Genomic DNA, 16,485 nt, shown 5'->3' on the forward strand with positions numbered 1-16,485 from the left:
TTTTGTACATCTTGGATTACATAAAGGGGTATTATGACCAAAATACCCTACACCTCACATGTGCCTCACGCATCTCTATGCGCCTCATGAGGGACCTTTTTGTCATTGGTATACCTTTATGTAGTCCAAGGTGTACACAAAGGTGTACTAATAGCACTTTTCTTTTTAATTTCCTCATTTGAGGAACCCACCACCACCGCGGTCCATCGAGTTGTTTGCTCTCAGGATCATATTTCCTGCTTTGCAATGTATTGTTCGAAGTAAAGGTAAGCATTCGGTTTAACCGAACCGAATCGGCCATTTTTTAGCGAATCAAACCGAACTATTTTAAAATGAAAAATCAAACCGAACTATTATACTAACCGATTTAATCGAACCCAAACAAATCGACAGTGAACTTCACTTAATCGAACCGAAAAATCGAACCGATTATACCCAAGAATAACTGAAAAAAATTGAAGCGATTATACCCAAAACCGACATAACCGAAAAAACCAAAATAAAACCAAGAAGAAATCATTTAATTAAAACCAAAATGAAAAAGAAAAAATCAAAAATGGATTGGGACAGACAGTGTACACAAAGACAAAGTTGAGTAGCATATCAAAAGATTCAAAACAAATGAAAAAACCAAAATAAATGAAAAAATACCTAGGCGTGGTGGACGCGAACGGACAAGATGATGGACGGACAACGAATGGTCAACAACTCGGCATCAGCTCTGAGAATAACTAAAAACAAAGTTAAATACCAGAAAGAGAGAGAGTAAGACGCGATGGCCGATCAGAGACAGAGACTCACATGTGACTGTGTGAGTATGTCTATGTCTAACACAAAGGCGACAGATGGGCTGGGACAACGGAGGCGACGAAGGAATCGACTACCGAGGGCGACGGACGACGACGATGACCGGGGTTCGAAATGGGGTTTCTGGGTTAGGTTAGGGTTTCGCTCTCTTTCTCTCTCTCTCTCTCTCTCTATGAACTTGGGAAGGTCGAAGGAAATCGATGAATGGCGCGCGGATGAACCAACTAAGAGTCTAAGGCTGGGTGGGGCCTTAACGCAAAACGACGTCGTTTTAAGATATACAGAGCGACGTTGATTCATATATCGGTCGGTTCGATTTCTTCGGGTAAACGATCGAGATAACCGAACCGCTAAACCCCTATCCTTTTAATCGAACCGATCACTGTCATCCTAAATAACCAAATCGAACCGGCCGGTTTGATGGGTTCGGTTAAACCGAAATAATGCACACCCCTAGTTCGAAGTTAGTTTATTTTTAATTTTCTCATTTGGGGCACCTACAGTCGAGGTGTATTAATAATTAATTAATAAAATATTAACTTTAATATAAGTAAATAGTGTTACTTCACATTTTTTACTTTGCAATGTATTGGCCATTAACTTGGAAGTTAGTTTATTTTTAATTTGTTAATGTGTAAGAAATATAAACATTACTAATAAAATTTTAACAATTTAAAAAAAAATTAACAAGATATATAATTAAGTAAATACATCACAAAATAAAAATACGGCCTTTCCTAACTAGTCCAAAATTCTTAACAACTAAAAAAAGTAGAATATTTCATAAAACTATGAAAAAATAAGAAAAAAAAGTAGAATATTTTAGATTTTTGCAAGTGAGTAAATCTCGGAAACGTCTTTTAATTCCACACAATTTTATCGGGTTTTTATCATGTGACAATTGTGCAAAATCAATTTCCTTGCCCCTTGCCCTTAATTTCCAACCCTGCCCTGCCTTGTCATCAATTTCTATATTTTCTTTCTTTTTCTAATAATATAAATACACGTATTTCTTTTTCTAATAATATATATATATACATACATCTTATATTATTACTTTCTAATAATATATCTGTTATCTTATATACTATTATTTCTTAACAATGTACACATCATCTCATATAGTATAAAAATGAAAGGAAGAAGACGCACGGCCAGAGAAGCTGGAATCTTCCACCAGCTTCTTTCATCTACTCAATTCCTTTAATAATATATATATATATATATTAAAATAAGATAATCCGCAAAAAAAAGAAATTTCTTCAAAACTTACATTAATAATAATTAAATTATTATTATTAAAAATATCAATAATTAATAATTACTGTAAAATTAATAATAATTTTTTTTAATACATGAGTTTTTTAATGCTAAGCATGAGTTTTCCAAAGTATTTTTTGCATTTGTATATATTATTAAATCATAAAAAATAAAAAATCAAAGCATTTGTATTACTTAAATCATAAAAAATCGTTTATTTGTATAAAATAAAAATAATTTACATTTAGTACTTATTATTCCAAAGCAATTGAAGACATCCTATAAAGTACCTTAAAACTTTTCACTATCAATTAATTCTTCTATTAAATTATTTAAATTCATAAAACTTCAATAAATCATAAATCACTTTAAATTAATTATTATTATTTATTTCTAAAATATCAAAATATTACACTAGCAATGAAATATTTTTTCAAATACCGAGAGGGGATCCCACACAACTCATTAACTTGATAACTCCGACAGTTGAAAATCATTCCAGGAACATGGTAGACAATCATTCACAAAAAATTTCATCACTAAAAAAGGCAAGATAAATATTATTTATAAAAAATAGATGTTATCCACAACAGTTATAGTCTCAGACAAACTAGGAATAATTAAGATAAACAATATCTACAAAAATCATAATCGTGGGACACTTTGGATTACTCTATGTTCCTTTATAAATAGACAAACATTTATTCCAAAAAAAGTAAGTCTTTGATACTGGTGTAAATATTGCTCTCAGATTTTTATTACTTTCAGTATTTGACTTAAATATCAGAGTGTTTGCACGAAAATCTTCCCGCGCCCTCTGACTATTTTCTTCCTTACAGACTCAGGCTGTTTAACGACGACGTTTTCTAATCGACTAAATTTATTATTATATCTTGGCAACAACAAAAAGATTTCCCAACATTATATTTATAATTTTTTTATTTTGAAAATAAAATTTAACATAACAAGAAATTTTCCAATAAAAATGTAGAAAAATAAAATTTCAAAAAATGATATCACATATATATATTTATTTTTGTTCCAAACATAAAATTTTAAAAGAATTTAGACAGAGGAAGCTTTGGGTAAGGGATGTAAGAGTCCGCTCTCCCAAGGCATGTCACTGTTCCAGGATTTTTTGATATATTTTTTTTTCCTCGTAACATAATTTCTAAATTCCCAAAATACCATATTCCACAAAAAATTCAAAATCCCCTGATACCTACTTAGCATTCCAAATATTAAATTGGGTAAGGTAAATTAAATACTTGTGTAAGCACTCCCGCCCGGATATCCCAACCACTTGGACTACCCGAACAGGAGCGTCTACAGAAGGAGAAAGAATAAGACACAAAACAGAAACTACCCTAGCATGTATACATAAGAATTAAAACAGCGAAAGCTAAACTATACACATGCATGCACTACGGGTACTAGGGGTGTGCATGGTGCGGTTTGGCCGGTCTGAATCATTTTCAGCAAGCCAAATAAGGGTTGTAAGGGCTATTGGGGTGATTTTTATAATAATATATTTTTTTTATATTTTCTTCCACGGTTCGGTTTTAAACCGAACCGCCAACTATACAAACTGACAATCGTACGGTTTATACAACAACCAAATCGTTTTGGACCGCAAAAAAAAAAAAAAAAAAAAAAAAAAATCGACTGGTTCGGTTTGGTTTGGCCGATTTCCGCAGTGCACCGATTTTTTTGAACACCCCTAACGGGTACTTCGCTAGCACAGTGGTCACACGAAAATTAAAAGAAAACAGACTCCTCTACCGACAAACATAAGGCACGAGGAATGACCCGGCACAGTAAAAAATAATAGAAAAAATCCCTCTCAAATATCAGAGTAGATGGGGACTGACGGAACTGCCTGTACACCATACCGACTCTGCCGTTAGATGCTATCTCCTTTGTCCTTAACCCACGCTGCCACTACCTGGAATGATAGAAAGTAAGGTGAGTCGAGAGACTCAACAAGCATAAAGAAAGAAAGGTTGCAGGCTGAACATATCCAGTAAACTCTCCCTAGAACACCAATCCCCAAGCACACACAAGCCATGAGACGCTCAACACAGTATACAAGCATAAATAAAAGCACGTATCAGTCATTGGGGCTCACACAAGACACACGACACCCAAGTCTCATACCAACCTACCACTGCCCTGAAAGGCAACATATATCTCCCACAAACATGTGCGCGCTGTCCCAGGTCGGTGCTCCCGTCGGTTCTCTCAACACCCAAGCTATAGAATAACCAAGCCATAGGCTCCCTCGGAACGGTCCTCTCGTCCGAGACCTGTGAACTGTCGGTAACCATGCAATGCACATAAAAATACAATAGCGTAGTGAACATCAACGTGATACACTAGCCCCCATACATCCAGGCATCAGGCTATGTTCCGCCCACATAGTAAACCACACGTGATGCATATGCCCGTGCCAGATGCAATCTAACCATGCTAGAAAGTCCGTGTCCAAGCATACTCAATAAATGAATACCCCAGCATGCATCATTTACCCATGTGCATATCAAATCATGAACGGTAATACAACATATTGAATCATGCAATAAATCATATACTGGTAGAGTTAGTCAGCAGTGTCCGGCACCGGTCAATGGTGAGTGACTAGGAGTGTCCGCCCAACGGTCCACTTCAGGGCCATATAATTGTCTACTCCAACGTTACCAAACAGCCAACCCTTACCCCATTGCTCAACAGCTTTAGCCTACTCACACTCAAGAAATCCCAAAATCAAACCTGCACATCTAGGAACCTAGTCCCCAAATTGGGTTCAACATCATTCCGAAAGGAATAGGGGCGGTACAAACCCTCGTAGGCACACAACAAATAAACCCCAACGAGTCTCATATTTAATTTAAATTAAATCATACTAATAAAATTCCCGTTACGCGAAATCGACGAATTAAGGGAAGGCGTGGGGTTCACAAAATTGATAGAGCTCACAAAGGTATTTAACCCCAAAAGTCTCATAATTAAATTAAATAAGCAAAATTCGCACAATAACCATTTATAACGAACGTAATTAATTTATAGAACCAAATCAAGCTAAGGGAGGATATAAAATTCATAAATCGAATGAGAGTCATGAAGGGAGTAAAGAGCTTGCCTCGTTTTAGCAGATTACAACGTTTTTACGCTTGAATATCATCAAATTAATACACGCTGTAAATTAACATAAACTCCCAAAATTAATAAAATTGGACCCAAAATTAAATTCCAACCGTAAGAAATTATTAATAATCATTTCTTAACTCACCTGGCTAATGAAACTTAGATTAAACCAAGTTTAATCTTGGATTTCTCCTAAAAAATAGCCCATGCGCGCACTTTTTCTTCTCCAATTTTTTTCTTGCTGTTCTCTACTCAAATGGCCGATTACACACTGAAATTCGGCCTTTAAAAGGCAAAAAGAAGAGCATCCAGAAGCTGCTGCGTGGCAGCTTAATTGAACCCATCGCTTTGCCCAAAACGACGCCGTTTTGGGCAAGGTTTTGGTTGAAAAATTAGCCAAAACTATTTCCAGCGTACGCACCAGCATGGGTTTGATCCTGCGACCGCGCATGCCTTCTCATGCCCGCGTGCCACCAGTGCCAGCCACTTCTTCAATATTAATATGTGCCCAATTAAATTTAAAGCAATCCCAGCCCATTTCCGCTAATCGTATTTAGACCCCATAACTTCTGAAAATTGCCACATACACCCCAAACTCCAATTTCTTACTATTTCACTTACACCCCAAATTTTCAGAAATTCACTAATTTAATTTCTTTCATTATTTCCATAAATACACCCAAATAAATTAATTAATTGCCTTAATTTCCTATTTCCTCAAAACGACATAAACTATTATTTTTCCTTAAATCTCCAAATACCAAAAGAATTTAATATTTTCTTTAAACCACAAATATTCAATAATCATCACAAATACAATAATTAATAATTATCAACTATTCACTAAATTCTTCCATTCCAATAAATCAAAATTTACTTCAAATGTAGGATTGAATAATTATTACCTACTTCCAAATTATCGGGGTGTTACAACTTTCATAAGCATAATCGAAACCTAATGGGATATTATAATTGCAAATGAATTCAAACCGCATAATATTATTCTCAATAACCATAGAAATTAGGCTTAATACATTTTTTCATCCCTGGACTAATAAAAAAAATGGCTTTAAGGACCTCTACTAAAAAGTGCTCACTATTCATCCCTAAATCAAATTAATTTATACACTTTTCATCTCTAACTTAACAGTCGCTAAAAGAGGCATTAAATTTTCCTCGTCAGTATTGCCACGTCACTCTATTATCCTTGTCAGCACTACCATATCACCACATATATATACACACATACATACATACATATATATATATATATACACAGCACACCAGCCATGGCCGCCGCCACAGCTGGGCTTCCTGACCACGGCCATGGGGAGGATGGGTTCCATGACCCAGCCGTGGCTGGGTTCGAGAACCCAACAGTTGGGCGGCTGGGGGTCAGGAAACCCAAGGTTCCCTACCGAGGGCCATGGCCGCAGCCATGGCTGGGCTCCTTAACCATAGCCACCAGCTGTTGGGGGTCAGGGAGCCTAAGTTTCCCCGACCCCAAGCAGTCGGGGAACAAATCTGGGCAAGATAGAGAGAGGGGGGGGGGGAGAGAGAGAGAGAGAGAGAGAGAGAAGGTGTAAAGGATTCAAAGCTGGGTTTTTAATCTTTCTAATGGCGCTTGTGATTGTTGTGCATGTTTGCGTATAAGGATTATGTTCGCATCGTTTGTGTTTTAGCGGCTGGAAAATAGATCCAAGGTTGATTTTTCAATTTTTGACTTTTCCGTTCACGCGAGAGTTTGAATATGCTGACGCGTTTCTACGTTTGAGGGTTTCATTTTTGTTCCCAGTGGGATTTCCTTATTTTGGTGGTCTATCTTAGTGATCTTTAAGGGTTTCTTGCTTCATTCCTACTCAAGGGGCCTAGCCTGTGGCGACCAGTCTCTGTTTTCACGATTTTCAGATGCTGGAATGGGGTGGGTGTCAATCAATTTGGTCTCCTGGATCTATTAGCCATGGCTGGTGTGCTATGTGTGTATATATATATGTATGTGTGTATTTTCAGAAGCTGGAATAGGGTAGGTGTCGATGGCTGGTGTGCTATGTGTATATATATATATATGTATGTGTGTATTTTCAGAAGCTGGAACGGGGTGGGTGTCAATGGCTGGTGTGATGTGTGTGTGTGTGTGTGTATATATATATGTGTGTGTGTGTGTGTAACGGCCCGCCTTCTCGGAGCCCCCACTAGCATAGAGGATCCGTGAGAGGATCATTATTTGAGTGATATAGAACAATAACACAAACTAAAAACTCAGACACCGCCTTTATTAAAACCATATATTTTAAATCTCATAGCATCTCATAGTCATTTTTACATAAGCGTTTACACCATGAGCCCACCTGGGCTTACATAATACAAATACATCGCAAGAAAATATAAAACATTAATCTTAACATAGGCACATCGGGAGAACTTTGCACTTGCTATCATAACTCTACGATCTGGACCCAACCCTACCGTACGCACCTGCAATCTCGAGATACTCTTACTTGGAATGATGGAAAAAAAACGTGAGTCACGAGACTCAACAAGCTCTAGAAAGAAAGGCTGTAGGTTAAAGATATGACTCTTCCCAAGACATGCCAATGCAAATCGTGCCTATGCAACCACACCATGTCATGATCCATATGTGCCTTACTTCTAAATGCATAACATAAAATTAACTACACATTAAGGAACTAGGGGCCCACATAAGCCACACAATTGGCACCCAAGTCCCGCATACAAACCTGTTGCATCCTAACATAGGCTAGCATTTCATCATTCACTAGGACCCACCTTTTCCTGACCATGGTCGGCTTTTCCTGACTTGCAACATTTGGTTTTTCCTGTCTTCCCTCGGGCTTCTCCCGAGCTAATTTCTAAGGTCTTACCATGGGCCACGCCGCCGTGGGTCTCACTCCCAAGGTCTTACTGTGGGCCACGCCGCCACCCATACTCATTACTGAAAATCGCACATTCTCACCATGTAGTGCAACAAATAGGAAATGTAATGGCTTTTGTAGCATAAACGTGATGACAAGGCCCCCATAAACCAAGCATCAGGTCATGCTACGCCCATATAGGAATTCACACATGCGATATGGTTTAAATGCACCGGCTCACCTAAAGAACCCAAGTTGGCTCTTGGACCAAGCGGGTCATGCAATTGCTCACACATCCTATCGCACACAAAGCATGACCCAACAGTGAATGCAACCCAATCCCCTGCAGTACACACATCATGCTATGCGTAAGCCAAGATGGGAATCTGGCAGTACCAGCTCTTCTGGCTTGTCTAGCGCTTATCGTAATAGTCAATGATTGACGCCCATACATCCAGCCATCAACTTCCACGACCCACGATCGACAGTCAGTGGCTTTGTACCCACCTCAACATCAAACTTATACACCTCAAACTTAACATTTATTAAGCTACTCCCATGAAATCTCATGCACCTGTAACATAACCATTAATATACCTTTCCTGTTCTCATTCCTTCTAATTTTCATAAAACCACCTCAACATGCAAAATAGACTCTTAACATATTTTCATAATCTAAACCATATCATTTTCTAATAACCTAACCCCAACGAGTTCGGCATCATTCCCAAAGAAAGCGGAGTGGAATGAAGCCCCGTGATGGAGGAAGTCAATAACACTAAAACATCCTTTACTTGACTCATTTAATCACCAATAGACCCATTATTAATATACAAGTTATATTAATGCCACACGGATTATTGTTATTAATGCGTGGAACCGAGTCACGGTGAGGGAGGGAATAACATACGAGGAACTACGAAGACTCTCACAGGAAATAAAGAATACGAGTAGAGGGTTAGGAGCTTACCTGAAACTGGCTAATTCCGACCTCTCTTGTGCTCCCATTGTGAAGTAAAATATTTTGCTGCTACTAGTAAAACCATGACTTAAATTAATAAAATCTAACCGTGAAAAATCCAGAATTTAAATGTATAACACTTCCAGTAATTTAACTCACTTACCGAAATATTTTAAATATCAAATAACTTCAAAAACTCTTTAATTCCCTTATTTTTCTTCCATTTTCTCACTGCCGAGCGCCTCCCTTCTTCCTCCTTATAGCACCTTCCAATTAAACCTTTAATGGCCGCTGCTTCCCATTCAAGACCACCAATTTATAACCCAATTAAGTGGCATTAAAGCCACAAAAAAAGTAGGGCTGAGAAGCGGCCACGTTGCAGCCAAGGCTGCCACCTCTCTTGCGTGAAACGGCGCCCCAAGCAGTGCCTCCTTGCTGGAAAATTCCAACAGCCCCTTATTATATATATATATATATATATATAAAATATGCACACACACATTTGCAATTCGGCAGCCTTCTCATTTTAATTTTTCCTTTTAACATCTACTAGCTAATATACTCATTTATATGGGACCACATAAACTATTAATATATTCTCATGCATACTTATGCTCGTCTACCACCTCCAATTTCCCAATTGCTTTGTTATTATTTTATTTAGTTTACTTTTAACATATAATGCATACTACACATTTAGAGTTATAATAATATAAAAATTAAAACTTCAAAATGCTACTCTTAATCATTTTTCTTAAAAACCTCAATATAATTATTTCAAAAGCAGAATTTAATAATTATTAACTATTCCCAAATAAATTAATTATTTTAATTCTCATTTTCTCAAAACAACATAAACATTTATTTTTCTTTTACATCCTCAGACATTTCATATTGACTTCAAATATCAAAATTAATAATTAATATTTATCTCCAAATTTCGGGATGCTACAATTTTCCCCCCCTTAATTGAATTTCGTCCTCGAAATTCACGCTCAGTTCATTTTCTCAAGATATGCTCACAACTCTCAAGATATTACCCAACATCACCTCTGAGACACTCCATATCATCATTTTTTAGTATCCCATCCAACATCTTGTTTCTTAAGCTTATCCATTAGGCCCCTATCACTAATTCCATTTCATATTGCATTTACCAAATCAATTACCAAAGTTTTTCACAAAACAGACTTCAATTTCATTCATGATCATTTGCTTTACATATATGATGCCCAACACACCTTCACATATATATAACAGGCAACATCAAAATTAACTAGGTCAAAGAAGTCTATATGTATCATACACTATCGTCTATCCCTTACATAGTTCCCTCCTCGTTTCCTTGTTCAACATGAGGTGCCGTAAGGGCAAATACCTGCCCTTGAGCAAGGGACCTATCAAAATTTCCCTGCTGAGGTGCTGGTGGTGCCATTATGTGCCGAGTGGCTCCTCCTTGCGATCCAGGTGCAGGAGGTCTTTGGTCAAATCTCGGTCCTTGACTACCATACCAAGGTTGAGGGGCTTGTGGGCAGCTACTTGCCCGGTGTCCTTTCTGTCCACATCGGAAACATGCTAGACCCGCATCCTTAGTGAAGTTTGTTTGCCACATACTCATCCACCAAATACTATAGTCGTCATCAAATCTTCCATCAACTATAGGTGACAAAATCTAATGGAGGTGTTGTCGTTGCTCTTGTTAAATATCCTATTTTCCCTCTTCCCTTGATCATAAGTTAGGAAATACAAGAACTGAATAATAAAGAGAGAATCTAAGAGATAAATCTCTTAGTTACAAGATCTCTCAATGTAAAATACAAGACTTGAATCAAATGAAACAAATTAAGTATAAAGCCTTTGAGAGAAAAATTAAAGCATAAACTCTTGAATGCTCAAAAAATAATTTACAATCTCAAATTAGCTCATTTCCATCCATTAGCCTGCTCAAGTTCGTCCATGAGTTGTATTTATAGACATCCCAAAAGAAACTAGCCATTTTCTAGCCATTAAACCTGCAAAGCTAGCCATTAGAGAGATTTTGCTATAAAAACGGTCGACATATTCTATAAAACAGTCTACCGGATGGCTTAAATATGAAAAATGGTCAACAACTTATGAAAAGCGGTCAACAGTTTAAAGTTAAAGATTCTGCTGGTCAATAGATGGGGAAAAATTGGTGGATAGTTTGCAAGTGAAACTATTCAGTTTACTATATACTTTATTTTAGCACTTAATTAACAAGGTTGCTTCTAGTTGGAGTGACTCCTCGTTTTTGCTTAAGTCTTGGACTTGGCTAGTGTGACAAGGGTTCAAAATTTGATTCCCATTGACAAGAGTTTGATTCCCATTGACAAAATTTGGGGGTAGCAATTACACTTGTTTTATTTTCAATCTCTTTTAAAATTTTTTGTACAACATTTTTAATCAAATAAAAATAAAATATTTCAAATATCATTAAGAAATTCTACCACAAGATTTTTTGACATTAGATTGTCAAAACTAATTTTCATTCAATATTTTTTTAATTAAATAAAAAACACAATATTCCAAATGCCAAAAAAAATTATCACAAGATATTTTAGCATTGGATTCAACAATTTTGATCAAATAAAAACATAACATTTCAAATGTCATCAAGAAATTTATAACAAGATTTTTAACATTTAATTGTGTGATGAAATTAATTTTTATTTTGGTGCTTAATATCATATAAAAGAAATTTAAAGCACCAAGTTAATTAATAAAATAATTGCATCATAAAATACAATTGAATTTCATCATTAATTAAAATCATGTCAAAGACAAAAACATCAATCTATAAAGAGCATGCATAGTTTTTTGCCTTTAAAAATGTTTTGTTTTATTTATCCAATGGTTCAAAATCAATTTGTAAAAATCATTTAGTAGATTGTTTTAAATCTTAATACTTGTTTTTTCAAATCTTCATACATGTAATTCATTTGGTTTTCATTTTAACAAAGCAATTGAAATTGATTTTTGTTTCCAAATCACATACTTTAATTTAGAGTATAAAACCATTTGATATTTTTCATCATTAAAACTAAACATAAGAGTAAAATATCATCTACAACATCCATTTCAATCTTCCTCGCTTTCTATTTTCAAAAATATATGAGTCCATAATCAGTAGAACCACTTGTAAGCTTCCATTCAGGATGATTGTCACTCTCATCCTCAAAACTGTTGTTGGTTCATTAAGTGGATTTTCTATTCCCCATTCTTCTTTTTACACCTACACAAACCATTCTCTCAAAATAATGAAAATCTTCTATGAAAATGGAGCTTGGAAGATGCCTTCCAAGGAAGTGCTCTCAAAACTTCATGAGAAAAATGATTCCTCTTCATCCTTTTAGTCTACTCCTTCATCTCCCAATCCAGCTCCTTAAAATTATGTGAGGATTCCTTTGAATGAATTTCTTTCAAACTCAATCTCCAATCGCATATCAAATCAAGGAGGATGAAAAATGATTCCTCTTCATCCTATTGTTGGTTCTTTTGAATTTTTTTTAAGCTATGAATTTGGTAGGATGAAAACTCTTTAATGTTATGTTATGTCATGACACTCCTTGATGCATTATGTTTAAAAGTCTTTTATGTAATGCATCTATGTTCTTGCTTAGACTTGGTATTTAAAGTCAAATAGTTCAATATGTTGGGGGAGCATGTTTCATGCCACCTCTTTGAAGGATCAAAAACGAGGATACAAAAGCATGCAACGGAAGCGTTTTAATCAAAAACGATCCTCGTATTGATTAGAATCTAAGAGACTTACTTTTGCGGCGGATTACCGGTCGGAATGGGGCGATAGGGGCAGGATGCGCGGTAGCTTCTTCGTGTGGTGGAGACGACGGCTGTCCTGATATCCTTCGGCTCCTTCGCATCAGAACTTCGAGGCTCTCTTTCGGTCTTCCGAAATATGACTCGAACTCGTGGCCTCTCTTCGGTGAAGAAGAATGAAAAATGACTTGGATGAAAAAACAAATAATGAGAGAATATATAGGGAGAACCCTAGGGTTAAAACCCTAGTGGGCCAAACCCTAATGGGCCAAGATCATTTAATTAATTTTCTAATTGGGTTAGCCCAATTAATTAATTAAAAACCCTAATGAACTATTATTTTATTCTAGCCCAATTAATTATGGACCATTCTGAATAAAATAATTCTCTCTCAATGTAATTCATCCAACAAGCCAAATGTATTAAAAAATACATGAGTTACATCGAGCTACCCCGGGGACCAAAAGACAAATTATTCACGGCTACTAAAATGACCAAAATATCCCTGCTACCTAGTAGCTATATTTTGTCATTCTAAGTGTTCCAACTATCACCATATGGTAACACTGACCCCACGAATAATTTTGCATATGCCATGTCTTTAACCTACTAGTGTAATGACGAAAATACCCCTCTGCGTAACACCTATCATTTAGAAAGGAATAATGTACTAACACCTCTCTAAATGATTTCTACCATCCTTAGATCACTAGTCCAATAATCCGTGACTACTCGAATGTACTTGCTTATCACTGGGAGCTACCCAGAAGCACACACTCTTAAGTCACGTTCCCAAGGCCCTGGATTATTTGATTATTCTTGGACAATCACAAGGGGGTGAATCACAGAAACTATCTTGTATTAGTCTATCTTAGCTAATTAGAAACCATACTCCCAACTCAAAAGGATATTGATCTTTGATAGACCTCACCTACAATGAATCTAAGAATATAGCTCTAGGTTCACTAGACCACCAACTAATACTCAAGTATTAGAGTACTCGTCCACGTAGTAGCAGTGATAGACTAGCTCCATGATAATTAGTACTTTGTCATTAGCTTCTATCACAGGTCCACTCTACGCATTCCAAATGCGCTTGTACAATTAGAGTAAACGGACTGTTTACTGGCTAAGGCAAGCCATCCTCCATTAGGATCTATTGCACAATGATCTTATCATGATAGAATGCCCAGTTCTATCAAAAGATCAAGAGTAATATTTTCTTGCTTATTAAGTACCCATGATTCATGCCTAACTGTGAAGAACGACCCATCACATGAATCACTTACTTAATAGCATGGACACCTTTCCAACAATTAAATGCAAATAATATATGTGCCATAAACTGAATAAAAGAAACATCATTACCATAAATTAAACAAAACGTGTCTTTAGGGCATACATTTCCAACACTCTTATCCAATATTCTAGAGAGACTCTTTTGTTAATGACAAAAAAGTGGAGAAAAAGGATATTAATTTCAAGGGCAACTTCTCAATAACTCAATATTTCAAGGGAGCATCTATTTATGTTTCCATCATAACTCCTTAGGTTAAAATGTTTTGTCATCATCAAATAGGCTTATAAATTAAAATGTTTTGTCATCATCAAATAATATTTCAAGGGAGCATCTATTTATGTTTTGATTTCATGAGAAAATAAATTTTCAGTAAATTTCATTCATTGATGATGCCAAAACCCTTTGAAAAATTCTTAAGTTTGATAAACTTTTAATCAAGTATGATGTTTCAAATAATCAAGCTTTTGCTGAACATAATTGAGTCTTTTACAAAGCATATGAGAGTAAATCAAGTAAATTCTTTTTGAAAATCGAGTAAGCATATGAAAGAATTTTGTGAAAAATTAATCAAGTAAGTCTTGAGAATAATTGAGTAATGCTTAGTCCTTTTTCAAATTAATCGATTACATATATGTATATAATCGAGTAAAGATAAGATATAATCAACTATCTAATTTCCTATACTCGAGTATGTTATGCAATTGTCTATTATCTCAAAATCAACCGAGTAAGGTTTTTTAGTAATCAAGTAATGATCTTTTGCACTCGAGGTATTTTCAATAATTGAGTAATGATTCTTTATACTCAAATAGATATCTTTTTCAATTGAGTAAAGATGAACTAAAAGCTAACTAAGTTTCTGGACTTAAGTTTAATCCAATAAACAATGCAAATTTCTAAGGCTTAAAAGTTAATCAAGTAATGACTTAATCATACTCGAGTAAGCTACATATATACTATACTTGAATACATAGTTAATCCAATTGAGTAAGGATTTGAGTTAGTCAAGTAAACATAATATTTACTCAAGTATTTTCTATCTGAATTCAAAAAATATAGCTGTTAGACGTGTTAAATGTTGCCAATTTCATATTTCAGTTCATTAAATATTCTTCAAACAACTTGAGTGTACTTTTGTGATTTAATACTAGTTTTTTAATGCTTATAGAGAAAAAATGGCAGTTGTGACTCAATCAAAATATTCCAATTGTCAAATGTCATATCAATTAACATTCAATGTAGAAACTTTATAAATAGGAGAAGAAGTTGATAGAAGAAGGTGACAACACTGAACAATACAAGTGATAAACTAACTTTTTGAGCTTATTCTCTCAAGCTTATCTTGATCAATCTTTTCTATTTCATTCAAAGAGAGTGTATTTCTTTTTAAAATCTTGTAATTCTTTGTCAAGGAAAATTATCAGTGCTTATTATATCATCTTATATTTTTCCTTTAAAAAATCATTTCACAATATTTGTAAAAATTCATAAAGGTTATGCCTAATCCTTGAAAGACAGTTGGTTGTGACTGAACCAAGTTTGTAAAGGCCAAATCTGTAAATGTTGAGTAGTTGATCTTGTGTAAAAGCTACAAGGTAATAGTAAAAATACACTTTGTGTGTTTGCAAAATCCTTGACGGTGGACCAAGATAGTGGATTAAGCTTTATAACTGAACCACTTTAAATCTTGTGTACTAGATTCTTAACTTTCTTTGTAGTTTTACTTCAATTCAATTATTTGAATTTTATTTTAAAAAAGATAAAAAAAACTTAATTCAATTCACCCTTCTTAAAGATAACAAATTTATCACCTCATAACCTCATGAATCTCTTCCTCGCTCTCGTATCCACATTTAGATTTAGATTTAGATTCATATTTACCTAATCTTTGTCCATCATGATACAAAAATGTATAATTTTGGACCATGCCATAAACTATTAGATGAATTTCAACCACTTCACGACTTCTTGAATAAGTGTTATTACACTTGACTCATGAACTTCAAATTTCACGATTTCCCACCTTTTTTTAAGCATGTCTTAAAAATTCCTTAATGCCAAATTGATATGTTTCACTTACTGATCATTACCAAGGTTAAGATTCATTCATTGCTTATTCGGTGTCATTGCTAATATATAAAATGACACTAAATTGAGAATTCCAACATAAAAAAAAACAATATGTTAAGTTTTGATATATCAATAAGAATCAAATATGTAAATAAGTATATCTAATTCAAATCTATCATCAGCCTAAAAAAATGATACGAGATACATCCTCTTCAATATGTACATTCAAATACATGCATCGTTGACACTTTCAGACAATAAAATACACAAGT

The 16,485-nt window shown here is 35.1% G+C and overlaps 1 long non-coding RNA gene across 2 annotated transcripts; it reads right to left on the reverse strand.

Annotated features, from left to right (window-relative positions):
* Window positions 1–3,649: 3,649 nt before the first annotated feature.
* LOC127801580 (uncharacterized) lies at window positions 3,650–9,324 on the reverse strand. 2 transcript variants are annotated; one of them, XR_008023076.1, is made up of 3 exons: window positions 9,209–9,324; window positions 9,055–9,117; window positions 3,650–4,012 (listed from the first exon to the last, which is right to left on the reverse strand). It is a non-coding gene; the product is annotated as an uncharacterized LOC127801580 (long non-coding RNA). The 2 variants fall into 2 exon arrangements; XR_008023077.1 differs by having other exon boundaries at window positions 9,055–9,114; window positions 9,209–9,318.
* Between the last annotated feature and the right edge of the window lie 7,161 nt (window positions 9,325–16,485).

Source organism: Diospyros lotus, chromosome 5, assembly GCF_014633365.1.
Source record: "Diospyros lotus cultivar Yz01 chromosome 5, ASM1463336v1, whole genome shotgun sequence".
NCBI lineage: Eukaryota > Viridiplantae > Streptophyta > Magnoliopsida > Ericales > Ebenaceae > Diospyros > Diospyros lotus.